The sequence below is a fragment of the Theropithecus gelada genome, chromosome 10 (genome assembly GCF_003255815.1).
Source record: "Theropithecus gelada isolate Dixy chromosome 10, Tgel_1.0, whole genome shotgun sequence".
Taxonomy (NCBI): Eukaryota; Metazoa; Chordata; class Mammalia; order Primates; family Cercopithecidae; genus Theropithecus; species Theropithecus gelada.
Window position 1 is genome coordinate 52398563 of NC_037678.1, and position 8878 is coordinate 52407440.

The 8878-nt window shown below is 47.4% G+C and overlaps 1 long non-coding RNA gene across 1 annotated transcript in view; it reads right to left on the reverse strand.

Moving 5' to 3' along the window:
* The window catches only part of LOC112633676, a 2505-nt gene extending 1338 nt beyond the window's left edge, over positions 1 to 1167 (reverse strand). The window contains exons 1-2 of the long non-coding RNA XR_003121567.1: positions 954 to 1167; positions 724 to 818 (exon numbers count right to left, since the gene is read on the reverse strand). This is a non-coding gene — a long non-coding RNA (uncharacterized LOC112633676). The remainder of the gene's footprint in view (positions 1 to 723; positions 819 to 953) is intronic.
* Between the last annotated feature and the right edge of the window lie 7711 nt (positions 1168 to 8878).

The following is an 8878-nucleotide window of genomic DNA, read 5'->3' on the forward strand; positions in this document are numbered from 1 at the left end:
TACCGCGCCCGGCTAGTTTTTTGTATTTTTAGTAGAGACGGGGTTTCACCATGTTAGCCAGGATAGTCTCGATCTCCTGACCTCGTGATCCACCCGCCTCGGCCTCCCAAAGTGCTGGGATTACAGGCTTGAGCCACCGCGCCCGGCCTATTGTGGTAAAATATTTAACAGAATATTTATCATTTTCACCATCAAGTGTAAAATTCAGTGGCATTAAATACATTCACACCAGGCACAGTGGCTCACACCCTCACACCTGTAATCCCAGCACTTTGGGAGGCCAAGGCCGGAGAATTACTTGAGCCCAAGTGTTCAAGACCAGCCTGGGCAACATAGCGATACCCCCATCTCTACCAAAAAAAAAAAAAAAAAAAAAAAAAAAACAAGAAAAATCAGCCAGGCGTGGTGGCATGCACCTGTAGTCCCAACTACTCAGGAGACTGAGGTAGGAGAATCACTGAGCACGGGAGGTCGAAGCTGCAGCGAGCTAGGATTGCACCGCTGCAGTCCAGCCTGGGCAACAGAGTAAGACCTTGTCACAGAAAAAAAAAGAAAAGAAAAGAAAAGAAAATTCACAATGCTGTATACTTGTCATCACTCTCTGTATCCAAAACTTTTCTATCATCCCCGACACAAACTCTGTCCTCATTCAACAATTCCCCCCTCTCTCCAGGTAACCTCTATTCTATTTTCCATCTCTCAGAATCTGCCCATCCCAGGTACCTCATACAACATTGTCCTTGTGTGTCTGACTTCTTTCACTGAGCACAGTGTTTTCCAGGTCCATCGGTGTTGTGGTCTGTGTTGGAATTTTCTTCCTGGGACAAAACAAGGCCTGTCTGGACTCCAGGGCTGCCCCCGATCCCCTACACCCACCTGCCTCTCCCCTCCGCAGTCCTCGGCGCTTCTGTCTGTAGGTAGGGGAGGCCTGGGCGGCCTGCTGGGCTGGTCACCTGCCACCTTGCCGTCAGCGCCTTCCCTCGCGTTAAGTTCAGCCGGAAAACCGAAACCTCTGAACGCTGCAACAGGGACTCTCCCACAGGGAACGGGTTACAGAGACGATGGTGGAGGCAGAGGCCGAACGGGATGGGGAGGACGCTCCGAGAAAGAAATCGCAGCTGCAAAGAGCCACTGCCACATCTAAGCTGGAGGGGCTGGTAGGGTTGCTGTAGCCCAGGGCTTGCGTCACTCCGCAAAGCCGGAGGCACAGGGGCCTGTCCCGGGGCGCTCTCCGACTGGGGCCTCCCGTTGGCCAATAGGAACTCACCGGACGGGAGCCTGGGAAAGGCGCCTCAGGGTCAGCTCCGGGGCAGACAGAACAGAGCTGCAGAGGGCGGGGCTTGGATCGGAAAGCAAAGAGCGCCTGCCCCCGCCCGACAGACCCTCCCTCCCTGGTCGGCTCCTACCAGGCAGCCCCCACCTCGGACCCAGCTTCCTTCTGTCCCGCTGGCCTAGGGCGGAGCGCCTCCAGCTGTGGCCAGTGCCTCACCTGGCCTTTCTGCATCTCGGCTCATCCGTCCTCTGTGTAAGCAACGCCTGTATCCCATCCCTTCTGTCTGAAATGCCTCAGTGGTCTCCCTCTTCCAGACTGGCCCCCAGTGAGACGCCAGTGGTGCTGTCGTTTACAGAGTGGCCACAGTGCTACCCTGAGACGTTAGTGGATGGCTGAGTCATGAACCAGAAAGGAGAGCAGAAATGAGGTGAGATGGGTCCCCAAGGCAGGGCCACTCCGTGGTAAGTGCAGGATCTCAAGGCAGACCCTGAGCTTAACAGAGACGTTGAGTGGTCACAATCAGGCCTCCAGTTCAGCCAATGGTCGGGCTCCATGTGGCACTGGGCCACAGAAATCAGCCTCCACTGAGGATCTCCTGTGTGCCCAGCCGTATTTCCACATCAACCCCATCTCAGTTTGCAGGGCTCGCCTTAACACAGGACTACAGACTGTGTGGTTTAAACAACAGAGATTGTTGTCAAGGTGTGAGTGGGGCTGGTTTCTCCCGCAGCCTCTCCCGAGGCTTGTAGATGGCCGCCTTCTTGCTCTGGGCTCACATGGCCCTCCCTCTGTTTGTGTCTGTGTCCAAATTTCCTCTTCCTATGAAGACAACGATTATATTGGATTAGGGTCCACCCTAATGACCTCATTTTTACTTAATTACCTCTTTTTTTTTCCCCCCCGAAGAGGGAGCTTCACTTTGTGGGCCAGGCTGGGGTGCAGTGGCGCGATCTCGGCTCACTGCAACCCCTGCCTCCTAGTTTCCAGCAATTCTCCTGCCCCAGCCTCCTGGGTAGCTAGGATTACAGATGTGCACCACCACGCCCGGCTACTTTTTGTATTTTTCATAGAGATAGGGTTTCACCATGTTGGCCAGGCTGGTCTCAAACTCCTGACCTCAAGTAATCTGCCCTCCTCGACCTCCCAAAGTGCTGGGATTACAGGTGTGAACCATTGTGCCTAGCCACTTAATTACCCCTTTAAAGGCCTTATTTCCAAATACAGTAACATTTGGAGGTACTGGGGGTTAGAATCTCAACATAATGATTTGGAGGGGTCATCATTCAGCCCATGGCACCCCCAGTTTCACAAAGTGGGCATTATCGGCCCTGTTTTCCAAATGAGGAAACTGAGGCCCAGACAGTGGCTCGCTTAAGGCCACCCAGAGCTGGGTCTCCTCAGGTCCAGGGCTCCCCACTCCCCACACCATGAGCAGGGCTGCCGCTCCACCTGCCAGCCCAGGGAATCTTCTGTCACTCTCTGTGACTGCCGCAGACCCTGGGAAATGGATTCCAATCCCTCCCTTCCTTTCACTCTGCTGTGTGTAATAAGATGATGACCCACCATTTATTGGCCCTTTCCTACATGTGAGGCTCTTCTGCTAGCATTTCTTATGCATTCCATATGCACACAGGATACGGCTCCTATGGCTCTGCTCAAGCCTCCTCAGAGACACCCTCCCCACGCACCCCACTTGCAACAATGCCTCCACCCACACCAACACGCCTCCTGCTTTATTTTCCTTTGTAGCGTCATCAATACCTGAAATTAGGCTAGGTACGGTGGCTCATGCCTGTTATCCCAGCACTTTGGGAGGCCGAGGTGGGTGAATTACTTGAGGACAGGAGTTTGAGACCAGTCTGGGCAACATGGCAAAATCCCACCTCTACTAAAATACAAAAATTAGCCAACGTGGTGGTGTGTACCTGGAGTCCCAGTTACTTGGCAGGCTGAGGCATGAGAATCGCTGGAACCCAGGAGGTGGAGGCTGCAGTGACCAAGATGGCACCACTGCACTCCAACCTGGGTGACAGAGTGAGACTCTGTCTCAAAAATAAATAAATAAAAATAATACCTGAAATTATGTCATATGCATGCTTATTGGTTTGTTGTGTTCTCTGCACTAGACTGTAAGCTCCAGGAGGGCAGGACCCAGGCCTCATCCCCTGCTGTATCCCTGGCACCTAGATGAGACTGTCAATCACTGACATCTTAGGTGCTCAATGTTGTTTCAATAAATTATTAAATAAAGTAATCCTTTCACCCAGCCCTCACCAATAATCTGTAACACGGGCCTTAGGATCCTTATTTTATTTTATCTTTTTGAGATGGAGTCTTGCTCTGTCGCCCAGGCTGGAGTGCAGTGGCATGATCTCAGCTCACTGCAACCTCTGCCTCCCAGGTTCAAGTGATTCTCCTGCCTCAGCCTCCCGAGTAGCTAGGATTACAGGCACACGCCACCACACCCAGCTAATTTTTGTATTCTTAGTAGAGACAGGGTTTCACCATGTTGGCCAGGCTGGTCTCGAACTCTTGACCTCGTGATCTGCCCGCCTTAGTCTCCCAAAGTTCTGGAATTACAGGCATGAGCCACCACACCTGGCCTAGGATCCTTGTTTTACAGAAGAAGAAAGTGAGGCTCAGAGAAAGTCCCAAATCCACCCAGGCTCACCCAGCTAGTAAATAGTGAAGCCAGAATTGGAACCCAGGTCTATGCTTGCAACCTCCACACTCAGGCCACCTCCTTGCCTTGACCTTCCTTCCAAATCTCTCCCTGCTCTCTGCCTTCCCAAACCACCCTCACACAATTGCCCCGAACCTCTCTTATTCTAGAAATTCCCAATACGTAGCCAAGCTGGGCTGTAGTATCCCTTTGTGCCAGCAGGTGTCACCAGAGAATCCTGAAAGCCGTAGTCCGCGGTCTTGCACTCCAGAGCACAGATAAACTCTCATTTACTTAATCACTTTTAAGGATATTTCCACAAAGGAAGGTGCAGCTGCATCCTGGCACCTGTGTTCATGTGCTGTGCGGTGAGAATTTCCCTGGGAATGGATTCCTAGAAATGCAATTGCAAAAGAGCAAAAAAAAATCTTTAAATTGCATAGATTTAAAGATTTGCTAAGCCTGGTTTACAACTGAGAAATGTGAGACCCAGAGAGGGCACATGGGTGACTCACGGGCACACAGCTAGTTAGTGGAAAGGCCAGATTTAGAACTAGTAGCACTAGCTCCTCTGGGCCAGGCGTGGTGGCTCACACCTGTAATCCCAGCACTTTGGAAGGCCAAGATGGGCAAATCACTTGAGCCTAAGACTTCCAGACCAGCCTGGTAGAGTGAGAGGTACAGAAAAAAAGTCAGCCAGGCACGGTGGTACACACCTGTAATCCTAGCACTTTTGGAGACCAAGGTGGGCAGATCACTTGAGTCCTAGAGTTTGAGATCAGCCTGGGCAACATAGACCATGTCGCTATAAAAAATACATACATATATATGTAATATATATGTATGTATTTATTTTATTTTAATAAAATAAATACATATTTATATATTTTATTTATATATGTATTTATATATTATACATATTTTTATATATAATATATATTATATATATAACTGGAGCTACCGATGTGTGCCACCACACCTGGAGATATATGGTGGAGATATATATCTAAATATATATAGAGAGAGAGAGATATATATTATATATCTCTCTCTCCAGGTGTGGTGGCATACATCTGTAGTTCCAGTTACTCAGGAGGCTGAGGTGGGAGGACTGCTAGAGCCCAAGAGGTCAAGGCTGCAGTGAGCCGTGATCACACCACTGCACTCCAGCCTGGGCAACAGAGTGAGACCCTATATCAAAAAGAACTAGCCTCCAGCCATGAATATTTCTACAGCACTTGGACGTTGCTCCCACCTAGGCTAAGGCAGAGTCTTTGTGCATGAATCTGTATGGGAGCCTGGATCTGACTGCTTCTTTGGTTATTCAATCATCCATTTATTCATTAGGCAAACTGCAATGGTGGGATACAGGCTCCATGCTATAAGAAAGGTTCAAATAACAGCTGCCTCCTAGTCAAAAAAATAGTTTGTTTTCCTCTCTCATATTAATCTGAATGAAAGTGATCCAGAGCTGCATAGTTGCTTTACGGTGTCAGGAGCCCAGTCTTTTGCCATCTTGTGCTTTTTTTCTTGTTGAAGACAACTGGCAGTTTCCATCTCATGGTCCAAAAGGGCTGCCCAAGGCTGGACACGGTGGCGCATGCCTATAATCCCAGCACTTTGGGAGGCCAAGGTGGGCGGACCTCTTGAGCTCAAGAGTTCTAGACCAGCCTGGGCAATATGGTGAAACCTCATCTCTACAAAAATAATTAACCAAGCATGGTGGCAGGTGCCTGTTGTCCCAGCTACTTGGGAGGCTGGGTGGATCGCTTGAACCTAGGAGGCGGAGGTTGCAGTGAACTGACATCTTATATTATAATATTATATAATATTTATATTATATATTAGATAATATATTTATAATTTTATATATTATATTATATAACATATATTATTATAATAATTATAAATATAATTATAATTATATTATAATTTTTATTATAATATATATCTCTCTCCAGGTGTGGTGGCACACATCTGTAGTTCCAGTTACTCAGGAGGCTGAGGTGGGAGGACTGCTAGAGCCCAGGAGGTCAAGGCTATAGTGAGCCGTGATCACACCACTGCACTCCAGCCTGGGTGACAGAGTGAGACCCTGTCTCAGAAAAAAAACCTATGTTGACTTCTAGTCAGATTTAGAACCAGTAGCACTAGCTCCTCTGGGCCAGGCGCGGTGGCTCACACCTGTAATCCCAGCACTTTGGAAGGCCAAGATGGGCAAATCACTTGAGCCTAAGAGTTCAAGACCAGCCTGGTAGAGTGAGATCTTGTCTCTAAAAAGGTACAGAAAAAAAGTCAGCCAGGCACGGTGGTACACACCTGTAATCCTAGCACTTCTAGTCAACATAGTACTGATAGTTCTAGCCAGTCAACATAATACTGATAGTTCTAGTTAGAGCAATTAGGAGTGAAAAAGAAATCAAAGCCATCCAAACTGAAAAGAAGAAGTAAAATAATCTCTGCTCTCCAATGATACAATCTTATATGTAGAAACCCTAAAAATTTCACAAACTAAGAAAAAACTGTTAGAATTAATAAATTCAGCAAAGTAGCAAGATACAAAGTCAGCACACAAAAATCAGTTACTTTTCTCTACACTGAGTGATCTGAAACAAAAATTATAAAAACAATTTCATTTACAATAGCATCAAAAAGAAGAAAATCCTTAGGTATTAATCCAAACAGTGAAAAACTTTTACAATGAAAACTACAAAACAGGCCAGGCTTGGTAGCTCCTGCCTGTAATCCCAGCACTTTGGGAGGCCAAGGTGGGTGGATCACCTGAGATCTGGAGTTCAAGACCAGCCTGGCCAACAAGATGAAACCCCACCTCTGCTAAAAATACAAAAAATTAGCCAGGCGTGGTGGCACTCACCTGTAGTCCCAGCTACTCGGGAGGCTGAGGCAGGAGATTCACTTGAACCTGGGAGGCGGAGGTTACAGTGAACCAAAATCATGCCACTGCACTCCAGCCTGGGTGACAGAACAAAACTCCATCTCCAAAATAATAATAATAATAATAAGTGTTGGTGTAGAGAAATTGGAACCCTTGTGCACTGTTGGAATATAAAATGGAACAGCCAGGCCGGACATGGTGGCTCATGCTTGTAATCCCAAGACTTTGGGAGGCCGAGGCAGGTGGATCACTTGAGGTCAGGAGTTCAAGACCAGCCTGGCCAACATGGTGAAACCTGTCTCTACTAAAATGCAAAAATTAGCTGGGCATGGTGGCACACACCTGTAATCCCAGCTACTCGGGTAGCTGAGTCAGGAGAATGGCTTGAACCTGGGAGGCAGAGGTTGCAGTAAGCCGAGATCACACCACTGCACTCCAGCCTGGGCAACAAAAGGGAAACTCTGTCTCAAAAAAACAAACAAATAAATAAATAAAATTTAAAAATGGAACATCCAGAGTGGAAAACAATATGGCGGTTCTTCAACAAATTAAACAAAGAAATTACCATATGATCCAGCAGTTCCACTTCTGAGTATATACCCAAAAGAACTGAAAGCAAGATCTTGAAGAAATATTTGTACACCAATATTCATTAGCAACAGTATTTACGATAGCTAAAAAGTGGACACAACCTGAGTGTCCATCATCATTGATCGCAAATGAACAAACAAGCAAAATGTGGTCCTTCAGCCTTAAAAAGGAAGTTCTGACTCAAGCTATAATGTGAATGAAAGAGAGAGAGAGAGAAGAAGAAGAGAAGAGAAGAGAAGAGAAGAGAAGAGAAGAGAAGAGAAGAGAAGAGAAGAGAAGAGAAGAGAAGAGAGAAGAGAAGAGAAAGGAAGAGAAGGGAAGAGAAGGGAAGAGAAGGGAAGAGAAGAAGAAAGGTTGGCTGCTTTTAAAATGAGCTGACCCTGAGCCAGGCTTCTAGGAGACAGAGGTGACTCAGCAGAGGCCCCACCCTCAATTCACATGGGGAGACATTCCGGGGCAGCCTCCTGCTGACGTGTCTCAGCTCATAATCACAAAGAGCCAATCACGCATGAGTCAGAAGCAGTTGTATCCTAAGTCATAAAGCAGCAGCCCGCCCTAGTTACCCAGGAGCAAAAGAAGCAGAGGGAAGCAACAGGGCACAGTGTGACTACGTGCTTGATCTGTCTCTTCCTAATGGGCATACAGGTTGGTTCCAGTTTCCAGCGATCCTAAACACACTTGGCTGGACCTCCCGGTGCCTACAGAGATGGGATTTTTGCAACATAGGTGGGGGGAAATGGAACTGCTAGGACGAATTGTACATTCATGGGAGCACTATTGCAACAGAAAAAGGCATGCCTCTTCAGTTTACTTACAGGTCAGGATTTCTAACCTTGGCCCCACTGACATCCTGGACTGGGTCATTCTTTGTTGTTGGGCTGTAGGGGGACCGTCCTCTGTAGGATGTTTAGCAGCATCTGTGGCTTCTACCCGCTAGATGCCAGTAAATCACCACCCCCAGTTGTGATAACCAAAAATTTCTCCAGACATTGCCAAATGTCCCCTGGGAGTCAAAATCACCCCAGACTGAGAACCACTGCTGTAACTGTACAGAGCCTATGAGGAGGATTTCTAAGCACAGATTCTTTAAACAGATTTTATGTGTTATTGACTTTCTTCTCTTTGGGCAGAAGGACATTTTACCTCTTTAGAAGGGGTGCAATGACATTGATAGTCACTAGTTTAAGAATACGAGATGTCCCTTGCAAGCAGACTCAGAGGAAAAAAAAAAAGGGTCTCAGGTCCTAATTGGGATAAATAACAAGATTTGAATCTGAACAATAGAAATTAAATTATAGGCCAGGCACAGTGGCTCACGCCTCTAATCCCACCACTTTGGGAGGCCGAGGCAGGCAGATCACAAGGTCAGGAGACCGAGACCATCCTGGCCAACATGGTGAAACCCCATCTCTACTAAAAAAAATTACAAAAATTAGCTGGGTGTGGTGGTGTGTGC